This window comes from Pelobates fuscus, chromosome 5 (assembly GCF_036172605.1).
Source record: "Pelobates fuscus isolate aPelFus1 chromosome 5, aPelFus1.pri, whole genome shotgun sequence".
NCBI classification, from domain to species: Eukaryota; Metazoa; Chordata; class Amphibia; order Anura; family Pelobatidae; genus Pelobates; species Pelobates fuscus.
Window position 1 is genome coordinate 355,579,029 of NC_086321.1, and position 24,051 is coordinate 355,603,079.

Genomic DNA, 24,051 nt, shown 5'->3' on the forward strand with positions numbered 1-24,051 from the left:
ACCTCCAGCCCTTCCTTGAAGAGCAACTGCTTTTCTCCTATCGGCAAGGTTCTGGGTGGTTGAAAGAAGGAGAAAGATTAAACACTAGACTACTGCTAAAAATAATTAATCCTACAGTAAGAGATTCTTACTATCCTAAGAAGCCTTCTTCTTAAGCCCCCAGCCAACTACACCAACAAATTATAAAACAAGAAAAACTACGCAGACGAGGAAAACCGGTTGGATTCACCAGAAGATTTTTTTTATTTTATTTTTTGCATTTTTGACTGATATAGGAATGAAATTATAAGAATGTTTGAAGAGCATCAATTTAACACAAGGATAGCCCTGGCAAGGTGAAAGCATGCAGTGCTGGTTAACGTGGAGGAAAAATGACATGCCTCCGAAGACACGCATGTTATTAAGCTACTGTTATATAATGAAGCTTTGCTAACTTCTGACAGCTCTTGGACTAAGACGACGTAGAGCAAAGAAAATCTGACTTCAGCTGTGCACACGTTATCCTTTAGAGATCACCTTCTTTCAAATGAACTCATCAAGAGTATTTTCACAGAGCCACTAACGGAATTTCGAAAATTAGTATCGTAGCCGGACATCTATTATTATTATTATTTTTTTATAGGAACGTTTTTCGGAGTTGTTACACAGGGTTGACTGTTGCGGGAGATGCTGGTCTGTATTTGGATACTATGATTTTGCGCAGATTGTACCAGATCTCGACATCTCAAGAGTTGTCTATCTAACGCGTTTGGCGAACTTGACTATCCCAATGGAAGACACAGACTTAGCCAAGGTCACTCCATCTTTATGGCTCTGTGATATCAACCGTGGATCTGATTTAAGGTTATCAACACTCAGTACTAACTAGTAGTCTGGATGGTCCAGGCTAAAGGTAAGAAAACAAAGAACATAAAAAAAAGAAAAAATTGTTCGTTTGTAATCGTGCGTTTGTTTTTGTTTTTTTTACACTTTGCCTTTCCTGGCAGCTCTGCAAAGAAAGTTCCTACAAAGAGAATGCTTTCTCTGTTTAATATAAACTCAAGTGAATAATATCATATGTCTTAGCAAACATGAGATTGTGTTCTGCACTGTCCCAACATAAATGGCTTAAAACTATTCTTCAGTGGTAAATTGCTTAAAATTCAATTTAAGACCAAATAACAGCTAATAAGCAAATCATTTTACAAAAATGTTTTTATACTTTTTTGTTCAATCTATTAGTATTTATCATTGAAAACTATTTTTAAAGATGATTCACAGCATGCCTTTATCATTCTTTTTGTTTGTTTATTCATACACAAGTTCAATTTACTCAAATTATATAAAAAAAAATGCATTTTGTTTCTGTCACCAATATTTGATTGCCAGCCCATGTTAGGAATTGTACTGTGTTTGGATGTGAAAAAAATGAACAATTATTGCTGTTTTAGTTTCCTAACAGAAATAGAAACATATTTATTTTAGCAAAGTAAAAAAATATCTATTTTTTTCCACCAACTATTTTAAGTATGTACAGATATTTCTGCTGAAAATATTCATACCTGAAAGTTTGTATGTTTGTTCATATCTGGTGATATGTTTCCATTTGACTGTGTTTTTACTTGTCTAAAAAAAATGTACAGTATAAGTATTTTATTAAATACTAGAACAGACGTTTTCTAACTGTTATCTTTCAAATGCTATTAATTGGACCTTCCAGCACACACACACACACACACACACACACACACACACACACACACAATCCTGTAGATATTTGAAAATTGTTTTAAAGTACCCTTTTTGTGCCAATAAAACAAAATAATAAATTTAAATAAATATAACATGCCAAAGATGGTGTTATTGTCAATTAATATGCACGAAAAAAAGTCTGATTGCTCAGTTTTGCAATTCTTGACTCTTGTACTGGCACAGAGAGATGTTATACATTGCCAGCATATGTTCTAGAACTGAGACTTGTTCTCTCGTACACATGTTTAGAATAGAATTACAGTTTCCACTTTCATGGAAGAGATAATAAAACTCTCTTAGAGCATATTTGGAAAAGAAAAGAGGGGCAAAGTAAGCAATAGATGATACGACATGCATGTTATATATGTAATTTCTGGTTACAATGGCCATGGGTGGCAGACAGATAGATAGATAGATAGAAACATAGGTAAATAAAATGTTTATCTTTCTCCCCTCCTCACCTCCTGTTTACTTTATTTAGTTCAGTGTTCTCCATTATATCTCCCTGTTCTATATGTTTTTTCTTCTAATGTACCATGATTACTAGGTACCACCGCGCTAGTGCCTGAGTTGGTCTTGTCACCTGTGCGATATTCTTCTATCTGTTGCACCTGTGAGTTTTTCAATGGAATTATCTGTGGAATGTCTACTGTGCTTGCTATTGCATTGTATCTCTGATATTAAAATTTGGAGTGTGCCAGTTCTTTTTTGCAATTTTCTGCTCCCTTATGGCACATCTGAACTGCCTGTGGGATCCCAGTAAGAGCACATACACAAATGCTTTGAGTTAGAGTTGTATATGAGATAGCTCAGTTGGTTATAGCACCAGCTGTAATATCTAGAGTAGATGTTTTTTTTTACTCGAAAGGGTAAACTCAACCTTTAATCGCTCTGAGATGAAAGAAAAGTACCATTCAAGTTGAGTAACAATAACATATGGACGGCAGGACATATCTGAAAACAAGAGTGAATTCCGATGTACGTTTCCTAATAAAACAAAATTGTGGTACATGCTGTCCAATTCTTCCGCCCAGGGGCTCTCAATAATATAAATATGCAAGAAAGTCAAAACACTCCAGGATTCACAATAACGTCTGCTGTTATAAAATTCATCGGGAACTTGGGGAAGGACTGAAATGTGTACTTTTAGATTGCAAGCATGTGGGTCAAAATGTAGAATTGACGTTAGATGTCGAACTTGGGCACGACTCTTTTTCAGCTGGAATCAAATTTCTTTTAATCTGTTCTCAAATAAATTGATCCGTCCACGATTTACCTGTGGAGTATTATTTTCTATAAATTAGACTTTACAAGTAAACCCCAGATTCAGCGAGTCCAGGTAAATCCCAGGTGGAACTAAAAGTAGTTTGATTTGTTGGTACCAGCTGAAAAGAATAAGTGCACAAGTATCTAAGATACAGCTACAGAATAATACCTTAGATGTTACTAAAAATACTAATTTTGGTGCTCTCAAATTTTCAATATTACACTGTTATCGCTATTCACTAAAGTCTGAATAGTAGCCGATAATAGTCGGACTGACAGAATTTAGTTTAAAATAACTGATTTAGTAAAAAACTAAAATATATACCCACAGCCTGGCTGGTTTTGACGTAATGTTGCCATCCAGATTTAAATTTGATACAATTCAAAGTTATGTGAATGACCAGGTGTATTGAATAGTCTCCAAAATAGCTATTGCTCAAATAACTGGTGGTACCTTCCTAAAAGAGTTTAGAATCCCATCCCTGTCTGAGTCTATCCTGATAAACTGCATCTAGATCTGTTCACACTATTCAAGCCTTTCTTGAAGTAGACTAACTATATAATTACCCTTAAGTCAGACACCTTATATAATAACCCAGTACTATCTAATCCTGTCCTGATAATCTGGAAATCAGGAAATCAATTTATATTACAAGCTAATACAAAAAGACTAGACTGGTAAAGTTGAAAGAAAAAAAAAGAAACATGATGAATTTTCGGTTTAAGTTTTTTTCAGTCCCGAACGTTAATCATAAATTTAGTGTAGCCTTGATATGCATCAGATAATCGGATAAGAATTTCAGTAATTATTTTTCTGCTGACCACCCAGTGTGTGTCTGATCAGCACACGCTATATACGGCTTGGGTTTATATAAATCTATTTATACAAAGTGTTTAAAGCAACGAAAGTCTGACTTTTTTTTCGCGTCTCTCTCTCTCACCCAAATCTGCAAGGCTGGATGTGTGCCAGGCCAGACAACCGCACCATGCAGAATAGATATACACAAACGCACTGAATATGCATATTTTGGAGTAGAACAGGCATAAAGAGATGCTATGATATGTTCGAAGAGCGAGGCAGGTGTTAGATATCAAAGTACAAGGAGAGACACTCTGATCATGAAAATGAGCAATATTCTGCAGACGTTTGCAGAAAGGGTGGTAAAGGCAAATATTGCGAGAGCTAAACACACTTTGAATACACACTGCCCTGTTTTGAATAGGAAAATAAAGAATAAAAGTTTCCCCGTTGCGCTTTTGTGACATACTGCCACTAAAGAAATAGAGATCTCAGGCAGTTATAGAATTTCAACTCCCATGATACTTTCCAATTTTAAGGCCAGTGAAACATCATGTAAATTGGAATTTTGCGACTTATTCTAGATTTTGGCCAATCCTTATCCATGCTGTTTGTGATATCACATTTATCATAGAGTTTTTCCTTGACTTCTGTAGTTCAAAGAATATTTTGGGGGGTCGGAGGGTCTAGCAATAAATAACCCAACTGTTCTAAAAGATGAAAATGTTTGTAAAGGGGTAGACATCTTGGCATACCTCCGAACTGCTTATTTCCAATATTAGTTCATTTTCTGGAAAAAAAAATCAAGATTTCTACTATAAATGCGATTTATATAATACTTGAACACCTTTCAGTGTATCAGTCATAAGCCATTTAGTTCCTGCGTGGGAATAACCATTTGGACAAGGGGTAGGCAACCTCCAGAAGTGTGGACTACATCTCCCCTGATGCTTTGCCAGCGTTATGGCTGTGGGGGAATTATGGGAGATGTAGTCCATACCATCTGTAGTGAAGAAGGTTGCCTACCCCTTATTCTTGATAATTAAATATGTCACGGACGTTAGGTCAGCTATCTCCTCCATGTGTCTTACCATTCAATATACTATGTATGTTTGTTCTGATAGATGACTTTACCCCTGCTTGGTGTATGTACTGTGACTCTTAAACAAGTTAAACTTGCTGCCATAATAAGTTCGCTTCGCGTCTACTGTTCGCTGACCCAATACAAAACATTATGTTGTATTAAACGTATTTTAGTAATTACATAGGACGATTACCTATTCAGCAGTCTGAAATACAATAGGTAAAATGAAAATTAAGCTCAATTTGACACACAGAGGTATAATGAAACAATAGGTTGTGACAGCTTTGCAAATTAATCACTAATTAATTTGAAACACATCACTGCCATTTAAGACCTCATTGTCACTAAGGCGAAATGATTATCATTAAAGAGACAATATAGTCACCAAAACTGCTACAGCTTATTGTATTTGTTCTAGTGAATAGATTAATTCCCTTCATGCTTTTTGTAGTAAACACTATCTTTCAGAGAAAATGCAGTGTTTACATTACAGCCTAGTGATAACTACACTGGCCACTCCTCAGATGGCTGCTAGAGGTGCTTCCTGAGGCAGTGCTGCACAGTGAGAAGCACTGCCATTCAGTATCTCCACCCTCTGCATGGAGACACTGAACTTTCCTCATAGAGATGCATTGATTCAATTCATCTCTATAAGGAGATGACGATTTGCCAGGGCTGTGTTGGTTCTGCCTTCTTGACAGTCTCAGCCAATTCTATGGGAAAGCATTGTGATTGGCTCAGATAATCACTTCTGATGATGTCAGCCAAACAGGCAGATCTGGGGCAGAGCCAGAATCATCATACTGGAGTAAATGTAATATTTTACTATATTGAGGAGGACAAGGGGAGCCAGGGGGGCTAGATGGTGTTTTTAACACTATAGGGTCAGGAATATATGTTTGTGCTCCTGACTCTATACACTATAGTGATCCTTTAAGGCCCACTGCTCTTTAACCACGAGAACCAGATCACTTTGCTATACGTGGATCTCCTACACTGGACCTTTTAGTAGCAATATAGCTTCCAGGTGTGCCTTAAAATGTCCCATTAAAATGGTATTGGCATGGTCCCAAAAGTTTTACTAGGCTCTCACTCTACATCTTGGTAAACATTAATAAACTACAGCTGAGCAGTTTTCCATCACCTTTGCTTCTTTATATGACATATTTAGCAAATAGACAGACCTTGTTTTTTCAATATAAAAAAATTAGCTTTTGCTGTTGCTGTTGTCAGCGCTCCAGACCACAGTGTATTTTACTCTTCAGATGTTATGCTAACAAAGAGTAAATGTAGAAGTGCAAGTTTACACTGCCCGTATTTCCCTTGTTTATAGAGTAACATTATATCAGTAGCAAATTGAGTTTGCAGCGTTTTACAAAAATTGTTAAGCGAACCTTTTATTTGAAATTATTTTCGACGTTATTCGAGCAGTGACAAGGAGCACAGGAAATTAAATTATGAGTAGAGACAATCTCATAAACATGTATTGGGTCAATTATTTCATGCAACAAAATAACTAATTGAATGATTATCTCACGAATGAATTGGTAGGAGGCTTGCTTGTCAGAGCACTCTGATTGGTTGGTCTCCTAGCCAACCAATCAGAGCTCTCTGACTCACACATTTTTAGCATTGGAAGCCTTTAGAAAGGCCTGTAGCTCCTTGAATTAGTAGTCAGCGTGGAGACCTCCATGGGCCATTTTGGAATTATTTTTGATTTGCGTGTTCTGCCCCTTTTTTTGTCTTTTTTTTTAATAGTTGTGTTTTCTGGGGCTAAAAAAAGAAGATTAAAGAAGAAAGAAAACTTCTGAAGTAATGCATTTTTTTTTACAGGTATTGGATTTTTCTGGCAGTCTCTCATGGATTTTAAGCATCTAAGCCTTGGTTTCAATCATCAAGACAGGCTCAAATTGGTACGCGGTTCTGGCTCGTTTGGAGTAAAAATTGCAAAATCCAGACATCATTACATAGTTTCCGTGATTTGATGTTCGAATAGCCCTGTACGCAAGCAAATGGTTTTGTCCCGTTTGGTACAGGGCCTTTGGACTTTAGCAAATAACTCTGTTGGGCAGGAGATCCTATGTTTATTCATATGTATAGATCATTTCTTATGGAGTGGATATCGTAAACAAAGATACATGGAATATTGAAGATGGGAAAATATTGACTCATTTAGTTAAACAGTTTGTATCTTTATTGTACTGTATTTTTTTAGAAACATTTATAATGACCTCTTTTGTTAGCATTTACTATTTTAGTACATATTTAATTTAGTAAATTTAATTACAAATGTTATTACATTTAGTAATATATATTACTTACAAATAATAATTTTATAATATATATGGAGAAATATATTAGGGTTTTCATTTATTGATCCAATCATAGAAGATCGTCATCTATGTATCCTCTGTCCTCTTCTATTCACTTATGGTCTTCTTCCAGTAACCTGCTGGGCAACATCTATACACAATTCCTTTCTTTGCCAACTTTATATCATGACCAAAACCATCTTCTCTCATCAAACCTTTTACAATTGTTGAACTTCTTACCTATTATAATTCAAATTCAACTGCCTACTTAACAACTCTGGCCGAGACTGTTCCAGATTTCCCTGCCCACTTCAGATCCTCTCTGCCAGTTTGAAATATCTATGTACTCTTTGATCATTGTGCTCATATCAGACCTATCTTTTAATTTAGCCTCCTCTGTCAATATGAGATTAGTGTGTCCATTCTAGTCTATTTATCGACTTTAAATACCCCTGATAATTCTAAACCCCTCTGCTTTGAATTTGTGAGTTAAGAACTCATCACTGACGTCAGTGGTACAAACTCATTTTCCCTACAAACACACATGCGCATGCACAGACACATGTCTGTCAAAAGTATTCACATCCCTACACAAATTTTCTTAAAATCCCAGAATTACAAATGGTACAGCTTTTTAAATTGTGTCTCATATGCTCTATTATTTTTATAGACTGTATCTAAAAATTAATTCCTTAAAGGGGGAAATTTGTACAGATGAATGAAATTGATGTAATCAGGACACAATACATTACATTTAACCCCCCAGCAGTGTACCATCATGTTGCTGCCACATTTTGACCTGTTCAAGGTTCATTGATTAGCTATGAATCTGAAGTGTTTTGGTATCACCGTGATCACACATGGACCAGCTATCAGGAACTGAATACTGTATCATACGACTGCAGAGCTGACAAGAAAATACTGTTTAAAAAAAGTCAGAGCAACAGGAAGAAGTGGACATGGGGCATAAATCACATCGAGACCAAAAATTACTTTGAAGGCCTAGAGTGATGGTGCACCAGCCAACCACATCAAGAACTCTGTGTAAAACGAACCTGCTTAACATGACACCAAAATAGAAGCCATTACTCAAAGGTTCCAAATGAAAGCACATTCAGAGTTTACACTAAAGCACAAAAGTATCCTAGCACTCATGTGGGGAAATGATTTTTGGTAAAATGATAGCAAGCTAGAAATTATCATCCAAAATTCTAAACTGTGTGTGTGACATCAACACTACCCATAACTCAAGACATGATATTCATGTAGTATATTGGGGTTGGCAGAATCATGCTGGGGGGATGCTTCTCACCAGCAGGAGACAAGTATCTTGTTTAACCTAGAAGAGGAATGGATTTAAGAAAATAGATGTAAATACAGCAAGGAAGCCTGCTTCAGTCCACTAAACTGACACAGGTGTGACTCGAGAGGAAAAAAGTAAAGAGTTATTTGAAAATTGTGGCCTGCAGTTTCATTCCACCCAACCTAAACTGAACAGTCTGGTGCAAAACCGCTGGAAAGGATGGGAAAAGTTACCAAAGTTAGTAAATACTTACTCCCAAACTCTTAAAACTGTGTTCAACAAACACCAGTAAGATATTAGATTTTTTTTTTATTTTTAACTTTGCTAAAAATATTTTTCAAATATTAAGTAAGTATCATCACAGAATAATTGGTTTTAAATTTCAATGTGCTAAGTGAAATATCATACACATTGGCTTTGAATAACACTTCTGATGATGTCAGCAAAGCAGGCAGATCAGGGGCAGAGCCAGCAGCAGCCGACTGGAATAAAGTTAAGGTTTTTCTATATTTAGGGTGGTAATGGGAGGGATGGGGAGGGAGGGGTCAGGGGAGCTAGATGGTGTTTTTAACACTGTAGGGTGAGGAGTACAGGTTTGTGTTCCTGACCCTATAGTGTTCCTTTAAAAAATACATGTATTTATAATGTTAGTGGTTTGGGGGGAATATCTGTAATATCCAATGCCTCTCTTGGAGAAGTTCTGTCTTCTGTTTTGTGCTGGGTCACAAAGCAATCAGGAGGAGCACCTTCCCACCTATGTAACATTCAGAGGATACTACCATGCCACTTTATAAACGTTCCAATTTCTCTTGAAGTGACAAAAAGGAAAGTTTCTCTTAACCCCAATATCCCTTCAGCACGCTAAAGTGCTTTACGAGTGTTGAGTGTTCCTTTAACTAATATCATACCTCCTTTAAGGCAATAATATATCTATACTTTATTTTGACAAAGAGGAAAAACAAAACTGAGGCCGAACCGTTTTTACGAAAAAATAACATTTTTCATGACGCCTGAATTTCAGCCATAGTTTGGGTTGGCAGAATTGAAAATCACTTTTTAGAAAGAAAATGTTCGGCCAATTCACAGCTTGTTTGATTCGTTATTTGGGTAAATTTAAGTCTCGCAGTTCAGACATTAAACTGATCACCTGATCGGCCCAAATTCAGTAAAATTGTAGTTTGGACTAAAACGAATCCCAAGTTTATAAAACATTACAATAGCTATAGCTGGAACATATTAAATATATATCTATCTATATATTTTTTTGATCCTGGCCTCACCTTTGCGCCTCATATTCAGAATGTTGCTAAAACCTGTTGATTCCCCCTTAAAAACATTGCCTGCATCCGCCCCGTTCACACACAAGATGCTGCCAAGTAGCTTGTTCATGCTCTGGTCACGCATGGATTATTGTAATTCTCTCCTAGTTGGTCTCCCCAGAATCCAAACTGCCCCGCTACAATTGGTAATAAATGCTGCCGCCAGGCTGATCTTTCTCACGCGTTGCTCCTCCATATCTCACCCCTCTGTCGATCCTTACACTGGCTTCCAGTATCCTATCGGTGTCAATTAAAAATACTAACCCTTACTTATAAAGCTCTAACCAACTTTAGCCCCTCTTACATTTCTTCACTGACTCATAGGTATGCCCCTTCTCTGTCTCTCCACTCTTCCAGTGACCTACTCCTGTCCGCTGCTACACCCTTACTGCTAACTCGTACCTGCAGGACTTCTCGCGGACGGCTCCCTTCCTTTGGAACAGCCTGCCTACCACCGACAGACTCTCCCCTAGTCTTCAATTGTTTAAAAAGTCCCTCAAAACACATCTGTTCAGAAATGCTTATGGACTACCAGAGTAACTTATCAATACCTATCCATATCTGTCTCTCGCTCTCCTTAAGAGCCATACTCCATTCTCATGGAGAGCAAAAACAGGTCCATTCTCACCTCCAGTTATGCTACTTTCCCACCTTGTTGGTGGCTGTCACCCTAGCAACCCTGTTGTGTATTTGTACACCACCTCCTCTAGACTGTAAGCTCGTTTGAGCAGGGTCCTCATCTACTTATTGTTCCTGTGTCACTGTGTAATTGTCTCATTTATTGTAAATGTCCCCCCCTTCATAATATTGTAAAGCGCTGCGGAATTAGTTGGCGCTATATAAATACCAATAATAATAATAATAATAATAATATCTATCTATCTATCTATCTATTTGGTGCTAATATAAATATTGCATTTTACTTTGTGCAAAATTGTGTTTGATGCAAGACATTGTTCTCAAAATGTACTTGGTGCCTGCAGGGTGTACATGTGTTTTGATACAGAAACTGAACAGTTTTAAAAATAATGTTATTAAGTTAAATTATACTTAACAAACATTACACATCAAGAAGGCTGTAAGGGTTGGCTCTAGGTTCGCTTTATGGATATCATCAGCAAGTGTCAGATATAAGCATCAGTCTCCTCAGCAGAAGTGCCATGATTGTCTTTAAAAAAAACACAAGAGCTTGCAATCAAACATGCTGTGCACCATAAGCATTACAGTAAGCTTTAAATGTTTTAACGTCCCTTTAACCTGTCAGTCACTCTCAATTTTCTCACTTGTTTTGAGCACTTTTCTCTTTTATTAAAATGCTTCTCTTCTTAACTTTCTTCAACGGAACAACATAATAGTGTGAGGAATGCATACATGTTCTATATAGTCATTAAGTTGATCGCCCCGATGCCCCCCTGTTAAAAAGGCGATTTACTTACCATTTTGCGCTGCGCAGATCTGCTGGCTCCACCCCTGCTTCTCCCCCTGCCTGAGATTGTCAAACTTGATGATCTCAGCCAATTCAGTTTCCCATAGGAAAGCATTGGGTGGCTATCGCACATGCACGTCAAAACGCTGCGCCAGTCTGCATCTCCTCACAGAGATGCATTGAATCAATGCATCTCGATGGGGAGCGAATAACATCTGCATGCTCTGCACATTTGCAGCATTGATGCTAGAAGCATGTAAGAACAGCAAAGGCGGTGATTACATTAAAAAGCCTACATGGACATGCAGTGGACACCATAACTACTACATTAAGCTGTAGTAGTTTTGGTGACTATAGTGTCCCTTTAATAGTTACTATCGTTAAAGACCTCTATCACGTCTTCCTTCTGTCTTCTACAAGCCCAAATATATAGCACACATTACTGACATTAAAATGTACATTAGCTAACATGAACGGTGAAAGTCAATTCAAAATTCTTTGATAGCGAAGATCCTTAAAAGTCCATGAGGATAAGAGAAAAGGAGTAGACAAACTGTTAGTACCCAGAGAATCTGAATTCCTGGCCGGCTATTTATAGCTAATACTCACCAGGCTGAAAGTGAAGCCAAGGTTTGGATCTTAAGAGTTTACAATAACAATGGAACAGAATATTCACAAGAGTACAATATACAACATACAGGGATAACCTGTGTTCCAAAACCCCTTGTTTGCCAAAAAAGGTGTATTTTAGAATGTCAATGGTTTGTATAGCATTACGAGTGTAGATAATGTACACAGTCAGACTGTAATAAGGAAGAGGTTATATGCAACAATATAAGTTAGAATTGAGACATAGATCAACAGAAATAGCTATAATAATGGAACACTCTAAAACGAAGAGTTATGCACCCCCTCCTCCCCAATAAAATAAGAGTTTTACTCACCTTTAGTTCCATAGGAAAGGATTTGAGGACTAGTGCACATACGCAGCAATCAACTGCGACAGTCAGTATCTTCTCATAGACATGTTTTAGATCAATGCACGCCTATGGGGAGCATTCGGTGTCTTCACGGTGTCTTTGGTCCAGCAAAGATTGCCGGATTGCACCGGGTGGATACTCTAGTTGCTGTCTCAGTGAGCTAATGGACAAATGTAAATATTGTCTTTTCTCATGAAAGGTAGTTTTAGCAATTATCAGAATGAAGGGACAGTCTCTGCGAAGCAGAACAACTACATTAAGCTGCAGTGGTGATGGTGCTTAGAGTGTTCACTTAAAGGGAAAGTCACATAAAACATTTATTAAAGAAAAAATACTTTGAGTAATTTTCCATTATTTTTTTTCCATTATTTGCATGACAGCTTTGAAACATAGTCCCCGGCTTCTCCTCTTTTCATAACATAGCAAGTTAGCTTTAAGGTTTAAAAGTTTCCATTCTAATGCCATAGACAGTATGCCTGCATGTACAATGGTGAATCCAGACACTATTTAAATGCACTGTGGCTAAGTTGATGTTTGCTCCAGATGCCCAGCTATTATGAAATCGAAGGTAATTCTATGAACATGAGTGAGCAGGGATTTACAATGTAAATGTTCGAGCAACATTTGTATGAAAAAATCTGTATAGAGCCTAAAAATGGGTAGTAAAGGAACACTATATGCACCCACACCACTTCATCTTAGTGAAGTGGTCTAGGTGCCGTGCTCCCCTCGTTGTAATTCTGCATTATAAAGCATTGGGACTGCAAAGTTTTCATTCAAGGTTAACCTGCGTGAGAGAGACCATCTGACTGGCACAGCATGGCGTTTTGCTGCACATGCGCACTAGCCTTACAATGCTTTCCTGTGGAAAAGCATTAGATTGGCTGAGATCATTGACCTTGATGATCTCAGGCAAAGACGCAGCACTTGCCCGAGAAAAACGGCATGGCGAGGGAGAAAAGGTGCATAGTCTATATCTTTTAACCCTGCCACGCTGGCTTGGTCATCTAAACAGTTACTAGGGCACTATAGCTTTAAGAACACATAATTCGACTCCTAATGCTATAATGTTCATTTAAAACAAATTGTTATCTGGCTTCATTGAACCCTGACAAAAGAATGAGAGACCTGCAGAGAGAGGTTTAAAGTATCAGTTAAATAAGTTACACCTTATGGTTCAATGTATACATGAGAAGATTTATAACAGCAATGGCCTTGATCAGGTGACGTGGACACACCTGAAGGGTTAAGAAAGTCTAATAAAATCATGGCAGTCTCTGACTGGCATAATGTGTGTGTGTTGATTTAAAAGATTCTTAGTCCGGTTCACACAATAAACGAGCCACACATGTTTGCATTGCTGGGAGACCAAACCAGGGCTCGGACAGATGGCTCAGCTTAGCCGGGAAAATCCTTCAAATCCAAAACACATTGACTGAGCTGCTCAGAGGGGGCGCAGGAGCGTGTGTTCCTCTCTCCGCTGCCATCCAGATGGTTTCACAAGACAGGAAGTGAAGTGGCAACAGCCAAATATAAGGGAAAAGACGCCCACTTTTAGTGATCCAAAATAAGCAGTTACAAATATTATTTTAAAGGGCATCAAATAATAGAAAACTACATCATATTTTCCAACGTTTCTGGTTAAGACTTCATCTAGCTTACTGTGTTAACACTTAGAATTAGAATACTTCAAGGCTGTTCCATGGCTGAATGTTTAGAATTACTCAGTTCGACTGTGCTATTGCTTCATATTGTGGTCTATTTTGTGGTAGCGTAATTGTCAACAGTGGCACTTTCTTTGCAACAATTGAATTGGGAAACTGGTGACTGTTTACATCGTTGATTTATTGAAAGAGATTTGGATCATGTATGGATATAGAGGGCATTAATGGATGCAGGTTGATGTAATAGTTTGCCTTCAGAATAATGAAGCAATATTCCATAAGATCACTAGATTTAAATGGAAATTTGGAACTGGGAATAGGGAGGTGCTTTTCATTCATTTTTAGCAGCCACAATGAAAAATTCACGTGCCCCCACTCTTCCAAAAAAAAAAAAAAAAAAATCAATTTACAAAAAGAAAATGTATACACACATATATTGAATGTATATGTTTTTGTGAGCATAAACATCAATGTCTGTGCAAGCAGCAGCGTGTGTCCCATTGTAGGTAGTAGTGTGTAACAGTGTGGGTATTAATATGTGTAACAGTGTGGGTAGTGTGTGTAACAGTGTGTATAATAGTGTGTGTATTAATATGTGTAACAGTGTGGGTAGTAGTGTATGTAACAGTGTGGGGAATAGTGTGTGTATTAATGTGTGTAACAGAGTGGGTAGTAGTGTGTGTAACAGTATAGGTAGCAGTGTGTCTAATAATGTGTGTTACAGTGTGTGTAGTGGTGTGTGTAATATTGTGTGTAACATTGTGGGTATTAGTGTGTAATAATGTGTGCAACAGTGTGAGTAGTAGTGTGTAATAATGTGTGTAACAGTGTGGGTAGTGTTGTGTGTAATAATTTGTGTAACAGTGTGGATAGTGTTATGTGTAACAATGTGTGTAACAGTGTGGGCAATGTTGTGTGTAATAATTTGTGTTACAGTGTGGTTAGTAGTGTGTGTAATAATGTGTTACAGTGTGAATAGTGTTGTGTGTAACAGTGTTAGTAGTGTTGTGCGTAACAATGTGTGTAACAGTGTTAGTAGTGTTGTGTGTAATAATGTGTGTAGCGGTGTGAAATGTGTTGTGTGTACGATGATGCTGCACACATTTATTGAAGGATATATTGTACAAAACAGACTCTTTATCAAGTTATCCTACCAAAGGAGTTAGTATATAGAATAGAGAGATTAGATCATATATTCATTGATACCTTTAGAAAAAGGGGAATATTTAAAAAAAAATTGTATTATTGTATTATCTGCGGTGAAAAAAATGGTTATTCCTCTACTTCTCTTGAAGATTTCCTAGCAGAATGCTTGAGGGGGATATAGTAACTGGTAAATTGGGCATCATCCTGGCCTCTTCCTGGTGCTGTGTTTATATTAGTATCAGAGACTGAACAACTACCACCCACCAGCATATGTTTAGTTACAGCATCAATCCAAACTACTTGTTAAACTTTCAGGGGTCGCTGGTTCATTTCTCAGCCGGGCTGATCTACTCTTTTATCTTTCTGAGTTTGATGAAATGAGTACCATTGAGATGGGTAATAATAATATGTATACCTTAGGGCTTACCTAAAATAAAACAGTATGTATTCATCTTTAAGCATAAGTATTTTAGAGAAAACCCATAACTCTAGGCAAATACCTTTCTGAGTACAGGTTGTCCTCACTTTACGACTGACCTGTTTAACGACGACTCGGACTTACGGCCAGTTCTCTAGCGCGGGTATTCGAGGGATTCCCCACATTGGAGAGCTAGTATATTTATAGAAAAGAACATAGACAAGTGAACCAGAGCAGGAAATCCCTCAAATCTGTGCTTGGGGAACATTCCCAGAACATAGATTAGAGGGATCCCCTGCTCCGGTGTGTTTGTCTATGTTTGGGGAAATTTCCCTGAACAAAGACCTGCACTCGTGAGCATGCTCTGTATCTCATTCTCACTTAGCGACCAATTCATTTTACGATCGAGTCGTAAGAACGGAACCCGGTCGGTAAATGAGGAGCACCTGTAATTCTGTTTAGTAGTATGTGTAAGCATTTCAAAAATACTTAATTCATGTATTGATAATCTCCCACAGATTGTAATTGCTGTACATTTGGAACTAGATAATGATGTGGCCATAATGGATGTATTACTGCATTCTATCCTTCCGAAGCACTCGTTATTGTTATGTTTATTTTGTATAATAGTCTCTAACGGAATTCTGTTTGAAAATTGTTATCCATTATTACTGCATTACATTAACAATGTAACACAACCCTGTTAGCCATATTATTTTTAGATATGTTGTTGTTAGTTTGTAGGTTAGCGGTAGACATGTAAAAACATGTATATTAAGCACAGAACAGCACACAACACATTAATGTTTGATAATTATTGCAAGGTCATATGAAGGTTTTGTAGTAACGGTTTGAAAAATTGTTGGCTTCTGCAGCAGCAGCCGAAATTTTATGTTTGTAATCTTCAATAAATTGCCAATATATGGAATTTAGAGTGCCAATTCCTTTTTTTACGTGATTACTATTGAGAATGGGGCCACTTTAGGCCATTGTTTGGGTCCAGAGTTTGGTTGGCTTGTACAGCCTTAACCCAGATCTTGATAAATTGTTGAAAAACCAAGTTTATCTCCCACATACCCTGTCTAAACAATATTCATGTAGAAAGACATCTGGCTAGTGTTCAACTCATAAGATATCTTATTACTGAAAATGTATACTTTTCTTAGTTTATTGTAAGGTTATGAAGTACTTCTGGTATGTAGATCCTTTGGTGTACTATGTGATCTTTATCTAAATATGAGGAGGAAGGCCCTGCATAGTAGTTAGTTTAGTAGGTTAGTTTCGCATTATTACTATTATTTTTTGCAACATTTAATATTAAATATCAGATTCACACTTAAAAACATCACACGTGGTTTTATTTTGGGCATCTAGTGTTTACACAGCTACCGGTAGTCAGTAAATGTGCGAGTTACGTAGACGATATAGGCAATGCATTTGTGGTGGGTGTGATGACGTAGCAATCTGTATCCCCTCATTCAGTACCATGGTCAGTGTTTGTGACACACGGCTTGTTGTGAATTTAAATATGGACTGCTGACTATTACTAGTAGATAAAAAGAGAAACATTAGCGGGATTGACCATTAAAATGTACTTTATATATGAAAACTCTTACCAATTGAAAGCACATATATTATACTCGATTGTATCTTCTTATTCAAGTTTTTTTTTAACCAAATTTGTAAAACAAATTAGGGAGAATTACAAATTGCAAGCTAAGTAGCCAAAATAGAAAAAAAAATCTTTGCCTCTGCTATTTTGGCATAAAGTTTCCAATTGTGTTGCCAGATCACCAAAATTCCCAATTTAGTAAATTAACCCATTTTAAAGTATACATTTTGGGCTCCATCCAACTTAATTAAATAATATATCCATCTGGAAAGATTTTCAGTTCTCAAATCCCCCTAAATCACTTCTTATTGAATATACTCCTATACCTGAAAACGGCTGTGTTTTTAATTTTTTTATATTTTCATTAGAACTCTGAGCAAAAATCATGCCTTTATTCTGTGCAGTTTGTAAAAACGAAATGCTGTGCTGTACTCCACAATGACCTCTACAACCAGAGGGAAAGCACTGTGTACACTCTGTCACTTTATATACACTGATATTACCTCAGAGGCAGTAAAAGTATGTTGAGATTAGCAAGCGTGAATCACAGAAGTACTGTACTACAAAATATGCATCACTGCACGTGAGTCTATTTCATTTTAGATAACTTGTGACCAGGGCCAGTTTGAAACTTGATTAACTGAAGTGAAGCAACAAAATAAAAAAAGAAGCAAACTGTTGGAAGGAAACAAACAGACAAAAACAAACAAGAAAAATAATAGCATGTTCAAATTCTACAAAACTGACAAAATGTTTCAAAGCTAATCCATCAAAAACGACATCTGTTGTTCATAACCAAAACACTATTCCAACCCGATAGGTGTTTTACAGGTAGACTTTCATTTATCACTGAACCAAACACAGTTTCAGGACAGGTGTATTTGTACACTGCTTTTTGCCATTTTCTAATAATTTATATATTTTTCTTTTTGCCATTATTACCTTCATTAAAGGAACACTATAGTCACCTAAATTACTTTAGCTAAATAAAGCAGTTTTAGTGTATAGATCATTCCCCTGCAATTTCACTGCTCAATTCACTGTCATTTAGGAGTTAAATCACTTTGTTTCTGTTTATGCAGCCCTAGCCACACCTCCCCTGGCTATGTTTGACAGAGCCTGCATGAAAAAAAAACTGGTTTCACTTTCAAACAGATGTAATTTACCTTAAATAATTATATCTCAATCTCTAAATTGAACTTTAATCACATACAGGAGGCTCTTGCAGGGTCTAGCAAGCTATTAACATAGCAGGGGATCTTAATTAAACAGAACTTGCAATAAAAGAAAGCCTAAATAGGGCTTTTACAGGAAGTGTTTATGGAAGGCTGTGCAAGTCACATGCAGGGAGGTGTGACTAGGGTTCATAAACAAAGATATTTAACTCCTAAATGGCAGAGGATTGAGCAGTGAGGCTGCAGGGGCATGTTCTATACACCAAAACTGCTTCATTAAGCTAAAGTTGTTCAGGTGACTATAGTGTCCCTTTAATACTCATCGTATCATTGCCTATGCTTGCTATCAACACATTCCAAGATGTTCGCCAGTCTCGAAAATACGTGGTAATCAAGGATAACTTCAGTTATATAAAAACTCTGTTCATCACGCTTGGGAGGGCTCTGCCTTGTGGGCTTTCCCAGGGGGAGAACCGGTTGGAGTCACGGCTCTTAGCCCACAAAGGAGCCCTGGCCAGTGCACTCTCTGGGTTGTCTGGGGGTGGGGGGACAAATCCCCGGCCAGGAAGGGGGCTGCGGGTTTCTCCGGACCCTATTTTGGGAGCAGCCGTGAGACAGGCTTGATGGTGCAGCTTATGAGCCCATCCAGAAGTATGTTGGAAACACAGCAATGTTACCTTATGCTAATTTTTTAAGTTCTTTGTGATCTATTTCTCTTGACTACTCTCCTTTCATTATATGAAGGTAAAACTTTGACAGATTGCAACCATGCCAAACACCATTGTATAACATCATACATGCCTTAACACTATAAGTATTCCTTTCTGTAACAAAATGCTAACATCTGAAACGTGATTTTGCTTTTGCACAAGCTTTTATGCAGTTGATATTCCACAATTTCTGTCATTGCAAAAAGAAAGAATTAAAAAAAACAAAAAAACTCTGGTCATCACGTTGAGCTGGCAAAATAATCTTAACATGCAACATTTATAAGTTACACTTGCTTGAAGATTAGTGTTACCTCCTCCAAGATTGCTACAACAGTGAATAAAGCCACACATTCACTGTTTCTATATATTATAATATAATATTATCTCCAAAATTGAGAGGGGGGGAGGGGGGGGGGAGGGGCAGGGAGGCTTATTTCTACGACAATGTCTTACAGGGAAATAGCAATAACAAAATAGGCAAATTAGATTTTCTTTTCATGTGTTCCAGCATTGTATAATTTAATAGCGTTTATCAATGTGTAGATAAAATATCATTATCTACAATGCCATAAGTCAATACGTTAAGATATATATTTTGGGTTTGTTTAACTTTCACATTGCTTCTCAGATCACGGCTTTCGTGTTCTTTTCATGCTTGATTTTGAAAATAATCTTAAGTATGTAATGAGATTGTTCCAGAAAACACGACGCAGCCAAGATCTTGTACCTTCTGTAAGGATGCGCAAGCCTGATTTGAATTAAAATTCCAACTTGATAATGATTCAAAACATGCCTCCAAAATTTACAAAATCAATGTTCCGGCTATTTGCAAACTCCGAGGCTTAGACATTTAATTTTTCTTGGGCAGAAATAGTGAATAAACAAAAACAACTACAAAAAAACTTCTAACTGTCAATAATAACAGAAACATGGAAATATAGTGAATGCGGGCATGTGAAAAGTTTTAACACAAAAAAAAAAATATATTTTATCAAGATAATTCTGAAGCAAGTTCTACATCAGGAGCAATCAACAGAAACATTCTCCTGCTGATTGGTTAAATAATTTAAACATGTCTCAGAACAATTTTTAAGTGATTTCACCGTTAGTGAATTTATTTTTATTTGACATTTCTTTTTTATTACTTAACAGAGAAAATATGGAATATTGTGGATTGTATCGTAAAACTAGTCCATTAAAACAGCAGTAATACTTGGACGACAGTGCGGATTAAAATGACCCATTCCGTGGGTATAGGTCATGTAGACATGTTTAGGTATCTTTAAGATTGGCCGTGGGATGACAAATTCTGGACAAGCCTGTGTAATATCCTGTCTGCTATAGCTATCATTGGGCAACCGCATTAGGGGTGGTATTTTTTTAAAGGGGTTGATTTTTCCTATATATGTGTATCTCTAGGCTTGTGGTGTTAAACAGGATGTCTTCTCATTGGATCAGGAAGTTCCTCTCAGACTTTCAGTTTTAGTGTTAATGGGTTACTCCAAACACCATAACCACTTAAGTGTTTGAAGTGGTTATGGTGCCTGGAGTCTGTACATGCAGTGTTTCCCTCTGCTGTCAGAGGTGTAAGTCTATTTTGGGCAACGGCATTGGGGCGCCATCAGCCGGCATTGGAACTAGTGTTAGGCTAGCCAATGAAATTTCAGTGCATGTTTCATTGCATAGAATGTCACTCAGTAGTCGGCTGAGCGTGGCAATGGCTGTGGCTTCTGAATTCGGGAACTTTGGGATGTAGTAGTTTGGAGTAACCCTCTAAATGCTCGTTCATTCAATAATGATATAATGACATACTGCGTACTTAAAAATGATGTACATACCCATACAATGTAATACATACGTGCATATACACACATATATTACCTCAGCCATCTGGCTGGCTATAATATAATATGACTGTGGCAATGCAAAAATACTATTAACGGTGAAAATCTTAATTGCATTGAGCTGCACATTGTTATTTTAATAAGCTAATGTTATTTTATTGACATAACATTACATCAATATTAATCAGTGAGGTAACACCACTACTTCTAAGAACTACAGATTATCACAAGTTTAGATTGTTTCATGACAGAATTTATGACGTAGTAAAATTGGATATGGAACAGGCTCTGAGCGTTTTTCTGTTAATGACAGCGACCTTACAACTTCATCTTTATTTTTCACTGCCTAAATAAGTCTCAGTTAACGGAGTGTATAAACCAGATTCCAGACCCCTTTGAATGTTATTGTTGGATGTAGAACCTATTCGGCTTGTTGAAAACTCATGGGTAATATTTATGCTTTCTCGGGGGTAACCTCCGACCCTGGGCCATAAAATCCTTGGCTTGTTTTATTTGGGAGACTCTTACAGTACAGGTGTTGAACACCTGCATTTTGCATTTTGTGTATTCTGAAGGGCATTTGAATGTTTGTCAGGAACGAGTGGAATTCGTGTTCTGCTTTCCCGGTTCTTTTAATGTACTAGGTACAGGTTAACACATCTTTTTTCACTTGGGGAGTTAGACTTTTCCAAGTAATATGTACTAGACGTGTGCATGGTGGAAAAGTTACTTTCGCCTCAATCACTTCAACGGGAAATAAAAATATTTCAAGCCAGACGAATTTCGTCCGTGTGACAGTTCAACTTGGCCGAATTTAGTTATCGAAGAAAAATCTGGAAAAATTAATCAGATAAACCAAAAGACACGTTATGGTTTACAGATCAAGTGAGGAAAAAATAACTAACTTCTATGATACAACATTACATATTGATCATTTAAGGAAATATTTATTCTGTTTTCTGAATATTGATTTTGTTAATTGTTACAAAAAAAAAGTATATATGTATATTCGAGATCTATTATGCACCTGCCACATGGTGTATGTCAAGCTGGAGACATGGATACTCAGTCTACTCAATCGTTCCAAAAATCTATATTTCATTTAATTGTCTTGATATTGACTAGCAAGGGCAGGTAGAGATAATGTATACTTCACATCCTTGAGCTATCAGAATTGATTTAAACATTAGAGAACATTAACTGTTATCTCTAAACGTCTATAATGCTGTATGGGGTAGATTCAGGTAATGTTTCACTAGTCACTACAGTTTTACATGCGTCTCTGCACAAGTTAATTATTATTATTATTATCACTGGTAGTTATATAGCGCCAGCATATTTCAAAAAATGTTTATTGCATCATATTTGGAGTTAATTATAAAGCACATTTTGGAGATATTACTGCGGGTTCTATTTTTAATGCAGTTGGTTATTATTAAATGCTGCAGGGTTGGGGTTAATGCAATGGGGTGTCGGGTTAATACAGCAACTTGTGGGGTTAATACAGCAGGTGTGGACTTTATTACTTTGTTACTTACTACCTTAATACTAAAATCTACAATATCTTTCACAGCCTTCTACTCCTGAAACACAGACACCTTAGGCATTAGGTCCAGCCAGATAAGTGGCCAACAATCCACCATGCCGCTTCTTGCCTCAAGCACTCCATTCTATTTCATCTAAATAAGGCCTTATACAATATTGTCTTGTTTATGTTAATTTACATTGTCATAATGATCCAATATTTACTCTACTCCTATGCAACCCTAAACATAAAGCTGGCTGGCCGAGGCATGGCTGGTCGAGGCATGGCTGACATGCGTGGCTGGTTCGAACGAACCGTGAATCCAGGTTGCAGAGGTTAAACTGATCTACTGCCTTTGTAGAATGGTGGTCTTCAATACAATATCCCCCTTTTCTTGCAGGTCAAGCCCTTAGACCTTTTTTTTGTCAAAAAAGGTGACAAAACAAAGGGACTACACTAGTAATGAGGTCATTTGGACAAAATGTCAGGGCTTCAGACTGGTATTGATAACAGAAGAGAGTCCACAGATCAAGGCAAGCTACAGACACAGTAAGGTCAAGAGTCAAGCAGAGCCACTACACATGAAATTAATCAATAGCAATAAGACAGAATGTTGAACATAGCAGTTAGAACGTCTGAAGCTATCTCTTGAAAACAAAGCCCGAGTGTCTCAATGTTGACTGTTATAGTTCAACAGTAGCCCACACAAGGTGACTGGGTGCAAGTGGCAGATGAATAATTGGAAGAGTGTGAAATTCACTACAGCAGACTTCACCAGCAACTGTATATCAATAAGAGCAAGGAGCTGATTTGGCCAGAGAATTATGCACGTATTACAATTGATTGGAAATAAAGACTGTTTCAGACTGCGTAAGAGTTTCATTTTCAAAATGAAATATGGAGTTAGAAATAGCCAAAGTAATTAGTTTATGTACTGAGTATTGAGCTGTTACTTTATCCACTAAGTAGGAAATTGCAGTAGACTGAAAACCGAACTGTAGACAAAAATAGCTTGCGTTGGAATAATTCTCGGAATCAGCTGTTTTATAAATGTATCATTTTTTGCTTAGCCTTTGCAAGTGAGTTTTCATTTCACCACAAGTTTGTTTAGTTTTCACTATTAAGTGAATGTGCCTGATTTTAATCCAGTTTGCCTAATCCAGATACCGTTAGAGGATATCTCGATGAATGATAAACTATCCACTGAAATGTTAAGTTTCCATTTTTAGATAAGATCGTAATATCCAAACTTGACTCGGCAGAAGGAATGCCTTAGTGTCTCAGTGTGAAACTATTACACAGAATAGAAGTTAATAAGCACTTTGCTGGGCATTAATAGACCTGAGCGTCCTAATCCCATTACTAGCTGACTCTCACATTAGGCATTTAGAAGGGATAACTTAATCAAATGAGCCTCTCAAGGGAAGGCTGCAAGCCAGACAGGATACAATACTTTACTCATGCTATTACACGGGTCGAAAAGAAGAGACACATTCTTCCTATTTTGTTCCTGAAATTCACAAATGGATTTTACACTCACACACGGAGATAAGCTGCAGGATCATTTTTAGATGTAACACTTAAGGCCTTGAAGGTTACTGGTTTAAATGCTTAAAGTGAATTTCACGGGAGATCCATAAACGGGAATCATAAAATGGCCTTTCTACAATAATGGCAATGATTCATTGAAGAACATTTTGGAATGTGCATGGAAGGCCCATGTGTGATAAATGGAAC

The 24,051-nt window shown here is 37.2% G+C and overlaps 1 protein-coding gene across 1 annotated transcript in view; it reads left to right on the plus strand.

Moving 5' to 3' along the window:
• Window positions 1–33: 33 nt before the first annotated feature.
• Window positions 34–24,051, plus strand: part of NRTN (neurturin) — a 131,841-nt gene continuing 107,823 nt past the window's right edge. Inside the window, exon 1 of the mRNA XM_063455976.1 lies at window positions 34–892. The gene's annotated coding sequence lies outside the window, so the exon portion shown is untranslated. The remainder of the gene's footprint in view (window positions 893–24,051) is intronic.